Source organism: Tupaia chinensis, unplaced genomic scaffold (assembly GCF_000334495.1).
Source record: "Tupaia chinensis unplaced genomic scaffold, TupChi_1.0 Scaffold138115_2, whole genome shotgun sequence".
Lineage (NCBI taxonomy): Eukaryota > Metazoa > Chordata > Mammalia > Scandentia > Tupaiidae > Tupaia > Tupaia belangeri.
Window position 1 is genome coordinate 239,313 of NW_006198015.1, and position 8,313 is coordinate 247,625.

General features: G+C 54.0%; 1 protein-coding gene across 2 annotated transcripts in view; it reads right to left on the reverse strand.

Moving 5' to 3' along the window:
* PXYLP1 (2-phosphoxylose phosphatase 1) overlaps window positions 1-8,307 on the reverse strand; it is an 83,362-nt gene extending 75,055 nt beyond the window's left edge. The window contains exon 1 of one of the 2 annotated variants that reach the window (XM_006161081.1): window positions 7,898-8,307. The gene's annotated coding sequence lies outside the window, so the exon portion shown is untranslated. Of the gene's footprint in view, window positions 1-2,078; window positions 2,262-7,897 lie in introns of those variants that run through there. The other variant, XM_006161082.3, reaches the window with a different exon arrangement.
* Between the last annotated feature and the right edge of the window lie 6 nt (window positions 8,308-8,313).

Genomic DNA, 8,313 nt, shown 5'->3' on the forward strand with positions numbered 1-8,313 from the left:
ATCACCCCCCCCCCCCAGGTGAGAGGGTCATGTCTTAATCCTTTCTCCTCCATTCTCCTCTTTGGATTTGGAGCATGCATGTACACAAGCCCGGCAAGAGTTTTAAGCTGCCTGGTCCAGGACTCAAACTGCAGCTGACAACGTGGAAGTCCAACATGCAACAAGCATTACGCCATCTGCTGTTCCCTATACCCTGGTTTTTAAAGCTCTGGGTTTTTTTAATCTTTTTTTTTTTTTTTTTTTTTTTTTTTAGGGGGTTTTTTTTTTAGGTGCTTGCCACAGAGAGAGACAAAAAAGACAGAAAGTGAGAAATCACCCCATCCCTTCTCCTCCATTTTCCTCACGGGATCTTCAGCACACACGCACATGCGCCCAGCGTGAGTTTAAGCCACTGGGTCCGGACTTGAACTGCAATTGACTACATGGGAGTCCAGCGACATAGCCATTACACCAACTGCTGGTCCCTTTATGCTATTGATTGTAGGCAGTCGGTCACTTGCAGAGGTACAGAGGTGGCAAGCAGATGACACAAGGATGCCTGTGTCTTGGTGTGTTATTGTGTTGCTAACAGAATTACCTGAGACTGGGTCATTTATAAAGACACAGAGGTGCGCTGAGTCACGGTTCTGGCGGCTACGAAGTCCAAAGGCATCACAAATGGCAGAAAGAACTTTGAGCAGAGGCAGCATGCTCTGTAACCACGTGGGCTCTGTCTGCCTCACTTCCTCTCCTTATAAACACACCAGAAGTCGTTCTTGGGGGACCACCTTAATGACTTTGTCACACCCCAAAGTCCCACCCCTATGGGACAGAACAAAGAAATTAAGTTTTCACTTAAAACCTTTACAAGGCAATCACGTCCCAACACAGGAACTTCTAGGGGACATCTGATCACCACCCACCAGGGCCAAATCATGAGCCTTGGATTGGGGGTGAGGGGAAGGGGAGACAAGCCACCTTGTAAACACCTTGTAAACAGAAACGTGGGTGTGTAAGTTGGGGAAGTGACTCTAGAAAGAGAATGTTTAAATTCCTACCGTCTCTACTGCCAGATGTCTGAGTTCTCCAAACTCTCCTCCACCCCAGGGAACCCAGGAGAGGTGGCCCCATTGACCTGCTGATGAAGGGGTTGGGGAGTGGGGCGAAGGGGTGGGTGTGTGCCTGGGGGACTCAGCCAAAAGGACGCAGTGGTGAAGGCAGCCTCCTGGCTGCAGCAGCGCTCCTCAGGGCTCCTCCAAGTTCTTTTTCAACACGTTTTTTCTTTTGCTATAAGGTGTGTGTGCTTAGCAGAAAGAGACAGGAGGGTCGGGGGAGGCTAAGGGAGAAATCACCTCCCAAGGGAGAATGGCCACACCACAATCCCTCCATTCTCCTCTCGGGATTTTGGGCATGTGCGCACTTGTGTCCGGTATAATTTCAAGCCACCGGGTCCAGGATTTGATCTACAGTTGGCCATGTGGGATCCTGTGGCCTTAATCTCCATACCACCTGCTGACCCCCTATGCCTTTTTAATCATTAGCTTCCTCTGTGCTCCTGAAATTATTCCTCCCTTCATTAGAAATAGATCTTTCCCCAGGAACCAGTGGGTGGCATGATGGTTAAGGCACCGGACACTCCCACATGGCCGACTGCAGTTCCAGTCCTGGACCTGGTGGCTTGCTTTCTCACTTTTTTTCTCTCTCTCTCTGGTCAAATTAAAATGAATGCATGCATGAATGAATGAATGAATGAAATAATTTTTAAAAAAGGAACAGAAACAGATCTTTCCCCAAAGCCAGTGGTCACAGAAAACAAGCCCTGCAGCTTGCAGGTTCTGTGCGTGCCAGGAAGCAGGCTGGAGTGCAGTGTGGCTGAGTTAGGTGCCCCTGGCCCAGTGCTCATGGACTTGGAGCAGCCCCTGTGATTCATTCCAGGCTCACGGGTGCCTCCTCATGGCTGCCCTTACAGTATTCCCAGGTTGAGAGGCTCCGAAGGGCCCCATCCCACCTGCACAGGAGGCTCAGGAAGCGTCTCCTGGCAGTCTGCTTCTATCAAAAGGCCCACCGTCCTGTTAGAAGGCTGTTCACTCTTCATATACCTGGTACATCTAGGCACAGGGACCCTCCGGGTCGCTCCTCCTTGTGACACTCTCCTGGACTCTTCAGCATCTCAGGTGTGAGGCGGCTCGTTCAGGCAGAGCCCAGACCAGCCTTGCTCGAGCCACCATTCCTCAAAGCAGCTCAGTGTTCTCCCACCTCGTGAAAACCAACTCCCAGCTAGCTTTGAAGGCCTACAAGGAACCAGAAGGGGGGGTACAGGGAACCTTATTTCCGGTTATTCGTGAGGCCATCTTTCTTGTTTCTGGGACTCTGCTCCCGACAGTAACCCCTACAGCAGCATGTGGGTACCCTTCCTTGCCCACTAACCCAGACCTTATCCCAGGACAGGTCTCGGGGCTGAAATGACCCCCAGTGAATTGGCAGGACCTCGAATATTCTCTCATCCTTTCTCCCACCCCCTCCAAACACCAGTATCTCTGTCTCCCACTCCCTTCCTCTCTGACAAACTACAAGCATTAATTAAACCTTTTCTAGAAAACAGATTTCCACCAGCTGCAGGAATTCTGGGTAAGAGCCAAGGTTGAAGACAAGACAGTCTGGGTAAGAAAGATAAGCCCCTGACAGCCGGGGGCACTGCAGGTTCCCACACCCAAGTAGCATTTCCATTCCAGCCCTTCCCAGATTCCAAAAAAAAATAAAAAATAAAAACAAAAAGCAAGGAAGCATGGGTCACTCCCCCTCCACAGCTCCGCTAGCCTATGCCCTTGGACTGGCTTTTGACAGAGGCAAAGGAGTGGACTTTGCTCCATCTGCCAGTGGGTCACAGCTGTCCCTGACAAGCCAAAGCACTGTCCTCAAACACCAGCCTCCCTCCCCTCTCCCCAGCACTGCAAACCATACTGCCAGAAATGAGCAAGGACGGACGCTCCCAGCCCTGCGAGGAAAGGATCTGGATGGGCAGCAGCCCTGGGGTGAGGATGGGCAATGTCCAGGGCCCACGGGGTTCTGCGAGTGGCACCTGTCTCCCTGAGAGCGTCTTCCACCAGTGGGCAGGGAGGGGGATGCCAAACAGGGCTGGGCCAGCTTGGATTTAAGCTGTGGTGGACTCACCCCTCAGCAGTCTTAGTGGGTGCCCCACTCCCCAACCCCATTTGGGATGCGGACAGCTGACTTATTTCATGGAAATTCTGCCGTTCCCACTGAGGGTAAAGACCAGCCGTCGGAGTGGCTGCAGACTGATCTCACTACCCAAACACACACACGAATAAACACATTTATATTTAAAGTGGTTGAAGGTAAGGACAACACTTTGAAAACAGGGAAACATAATGGAAAAACACGGGTTATAGACCCAGATCATTTCGAGAGGGGGGGACCCACTTATTTACCCGGCAGAGCCAGTACTTCCAACACAGCGAACTAGGCAGGAGAGGGTGTTCCTGGCCCGGAGGGCACCTGACAGTCACCGCCGTATCACCGACATGCGCCCAGCGTGAGTTTAAGCCACTGGGTCCGGACTTGAACTGCAATTGACTACATGGGAGTCCAGCGACATAGCCATTACACCAACTGCTGGTCCCTTTATGCTATTGATTGTAGGCAGTCGGTCACTTGCAGAGGTACAGAGGTGGCAAGCAGATGACACAAGGATGCCTGTGTCTTGGTGTGTTATTGTGTTGCTAACAGAATTACCTGAGACTGGGTCATTTATAAAGACACAGAGGTGCGCTGAGTCACGGTTCTGGCGGCTACGAAGTCCAAAGGCATCACAAATGGCAGAAAGAACTTTGAGCAGAGGCAGCATGCTCTGTAACCACGTGGGCTCTGTCTGCCTCACTTCCTCTCCTTATAAACACACCAGAAGTCGTTCTTGGGGGACCACCTTAATGACTTTGTCACACCCCAAAGTCCCACCCCTATGGGACAGAACAAAGAAATTAAGTTTTCACTTAAAACCTTTACAAGGCAATCACGTCCCAACACAGGAACTTCTAGGGGACATCTGATCACCACCCACCAGGGCCAAATCATGAGCCTTGGATTGGGGGTGAGGGGAAGGGGAGACAAGCCACCTTGTAAACACCTTGTAAACAGAAACGTGGGTGTGTAAGTTGGGGAAGTGACTCTAGAAAGAGAATGTTTAAATTCCTACCGTCTCTACTGCCAGATGTCTGAGTTCTCCAAACTCTCCTCCACCCCAGGGAACCCAGGAGAGGTGGCCCCATTGACCTGCTGATGAAGGGGTTGGGGAGTGGGGCGAAGGGGTGGGTGTGTGCCTGGGGGACTCAGCCAAAAGGACGCAGTGGTGAAGGCAGCCTCCTGGCTGCATCGCCGCTCCTCAGGGCTCCTCCAAGTTCTTTTTCAACACGTTTTTTCTTTTGCTATAAGGTGTGTGTGCTTAGCAGAAAGAGACAGGAGGGTCGGGGGAGGCTAAGGGAGAAATCACCTCCCAAGGGAGAATGGCCACACCACAATCCCTCCATTCTCCTCTCGGGATTTTGGGCATGTGCGCACTTGTGTCCGGTATAATTTCAAGCCACCGGGTCCAGGATTTGATCTACAGTTGGCCATGTGGGATCCTGTGGCCTTAATCTCCATACCACCTGCTGACCCCCTATGCCTTTTTAATCATTAGCTTCCTCTGTGCTCCTGAAATTATTCCTCCCTTCATTAGAAATAGATCTTTCCCCAGGAACCAGTGGGTGGCATGATGGTTAAGGCACCGGACACTCCCACATGGCCGACTGCAGTTCCAGTCCTGGACCTGGTGGCTTGCTTTCTCACTTTTTTTCTCTCTCTCTCTGGTCAAATTAAAATGAATGCATGCATGAATGAATGAATGAATGAAATAATTTTTAAAAAAGGAACAGAAACAGATCTTTCCCCAAAGCCAGTGGTCACAGAAAACAAGCCCTGCAGCTTGCAGGTTCTGTGCGTGCCAGGAAGCAGGCTGGAGTGCAGTGTGGCTGAGTTAGGTGCCCCTGGCCCAGTGCTCATGGACTTGGAGCAGCCCCTGTGATTCATTCCAGGCTCACGGGTGCCTCCTCATGGCTGCCCTTACAGTATTCCCAGGTTGAGAGGCTCCGAAGGGCCCCATCCCACCTGCACAGGAGGCTCAGGAAGCGTCTCCTGGCAGTCTGCTTCTATCAAAAGGCCCACCGTCCTGTTAGAAGGCTGTTCACTCTTCATATACCTGGTACATCTAGGCACAGGGACCCTCCGGGTCGCTCCTCCTTGTGACACTCTCCTGGACTCTTCAGCATCTCAGGTGTGAGGCGGCTCGTTCAGGCAGAGCCCAGACCAGCCTTGCTCGAGCCACCATTCCTCAAAGCAGCTCAGTGTTCTCCCACCTCGTGAAAACCAACTCCCAGCTAGCTTTGAAGGCCTACAAGGAACCAGAAGGGGGGGTACAGGGAACCTTATTTCCGGTTATTCGTGAGGCCATCTTTCTTGTTTCTGGGACTCTGCTCCCGACAGTAACCCCTACAGCAGCATGTGGGTACCCTTCCTTGCCCACTAACCCAGACCTTATCCCAGGACAGGTCTCGGGGCTGAAATGACCCCCAGTGAATTGGCAGGACCTCGAATATTCTCTCATCCTTTCTCCCACCCCCTCCAAACACCAGTATCTCTGTCTCCCACTCCCTTCCTCTCTGACAAACTACAAGCATTAATTAAACCTTTTCTAGAAAACAGATTTCCACCAGCTGCAGGAATTCTGGGTAAGAGCCAAGGTTGAAGACAAGACAGTCTGGGTAAGAAAGATAAGCCCCTGACAGCCGGGGGCACTGCAGGTTCCCACACCCAAGTAGCATTTCCATTCCAGCCCTTCCCAGATTCCAAAAAAAAATAAAAAATAAAAACAAAAAGCAAGGAAGCATGGGTCACTCCCCCTCCACAGCTCCGCTAGCCTATGCCCTTGGACTGGCTTTTGACAGAGGCAAAGGAGTGGACTTTGCTCCATCTGCCAGTGGGTCACAGCTGTCCCTGACAAGCCAAAGCACTGTCCTCAAACACCAGCCTCCCTCCCCTCTCCCCAGCACTGCAAACCATACTGCCAGAAATGAGCAAGGACGGACGCTCCCAGCCCTGCGAGGAAAGGATCTGGATGGGCAGCAGCCCTGGGGTGAGGATGGGCAATGTCCAGGGCCCACGGGGTTCTGCGAGTGGCACCTGTCTCCCTGAGAGCGTCTTCCACCAGTGGGCAGGGAGGGGGATGCCAAACAGGGCTGGGCCAGCTTGGATTTAAGCTGTGGTGGACTCACCCCTCAGCAGTCTTAGTGGGTGCCCCACTCCCCAACCCCATTTGGGATGCGGACAGCTGACTTATTTCATGGAAATTCTGCCGTTCCCACTGAGGGTAAAGACCAGCCGTCGGAGTGGCTGCAGACTGATCTCACTACCCAAACACACACACGAATAAACACATTTATATTTAAAGTGGTTGAAGGTAAGGACAACACTTTGAAAACAGGGAAACATAATGGAAAAACACGGGTTATAGACCCAGATCATTTCGAGAGGGGGGGACCCACTTATTTACCCGGCAGAGCCAGTACTTCCAACACAGCGAACTAGGCAGGAGAGGGTGTTCCTGGCCCGGAGGGCACCTGACAGTCACCGCCGTATCACAGAGCAGCTGGTTAGCGTGGATGAGAAGCTTACAGGAATCTCTGGGCACCCGGAGGGACCCTACTGCGCCCAGACTGACTTGGGCTAATTACTCACCTATTCAATGGTATGGGAATATTGAGCTCATCATTATTCATGCCAATCGGTAGAAGAGTTACAGTTATGGCAGTTTTACAAAAGCTTAGAACTGCTGTACCCCAAAAGCCAGGTGGTCACCCGGTCTCTGGTGCCTAAACACAGGCTCCCAAGCCTTCAGTGAGGGTGGGCTGGCCAGGAGCCAATCACCGAAAGAGAATCCTCTGTACAAGTCCTCTCTCTGGAATAGGCAATTAATTTAATCCACGACTTAATGAAAGCCAGAGGAAGGGATGGGGCGTGTTCGCACACTGGCACTCAGGCTGTCACCCGGCATCGCCACCTCTCCAGGGACCACGTGGCTTTTCCAGCCATCTGTTTTAAACCCTCTTCCCACAGATGTCCAGCCTGGGCACGGACTGCTCCCAGGAGGAGGGAGTGTGCCAAGCCCGCCGCCTGTGGTCACGTCCTCACCTGGGAAGGGTGGGCTCTGCTCACTGTGCCCACCAGGGTGACACGGGCCTTGGGCATGTATCAGCGAACGTCCCCGGGTTGCGGCAGACCTCCCCTGGGCCTCCTAGCCATCCACCCACACTCCCCCGTTCGCAGTGCGATCTCATCCACATCGCTCCTGATTTTACTTGTTGCATGCTTTCGGAGCATCCTTGCTTTCCTTCTCACGAAGGTACTGGTCACCCCGCTGGCCACGACCAGGTTCCGCACAGAGAGCCTTCGCAACCTCTGGACGGCCAGCCGAAGTGGGAGAATATGGCTGCATGTCCTCCTGCACCGCCAACCCTTCACCCTCCACAGGTACGACTGGAAACCCAGCGAGCACCGGGAAACCCAGCGGCAGCCGCAAAGACAGCAACCTGCTCCACGCAAGCCCCTTCCGTGTGTGACAAAGCCGGCTGCTTGAGAAGATCGCGACGTACGCAAGTGCACCCGCAAAAACAACGCCGCGGGGTCGAAACCACGCGGTCCTAACCTGAGCGTCCAGGCATCCGAACTGAGCAAGCAGGCACGTTAACCCACGCGCGGAGCGACCCTCCGCCGGCCCGGGACTCCCGAGGCGCCCAGCGCAGGTAGCTGCCCAGAGGGGCCACCGCACCAGGGGGAGGCCCCGGAGAACTTGCAGCCGCCTTCTTACCTGGAGACTAGCTGGTTCGGGATGGCCCGGGAAAGGAGATCCCGGGAGCTCGAATCCCGGCTGGAATCGAGCGGCCAGAGTGCGGGGGCCGAGCGGGAGCGGCTGGAGGGGCGGGGACGAGGGGGAGGAAGGCTGAGCCAGGAGGCGCGCGGGGCTGGGCACCGAGAGAAGCAGGGTGCCTCCCGGCCGGGGAGGCGGGGCGAAGGTTTGGGGCGAGAGCCGGGAATTCGCAGGCTGGGTTAGACCTCGCGGGGAACAGGACAGGGGGCGACCGGGCGGAGGCGGAGGCTGGGACCCAGGGTGCGCGGGGGAGTGGCTTGGGCAAGGGGCGCAAGTCTGTGGCTGGGGTTTGAGGAGGCTGCGGAGACTGAGGGGGGAGCTTAGTCGAGGGGTTCAGATCCGCCGTCTGAAAGGCC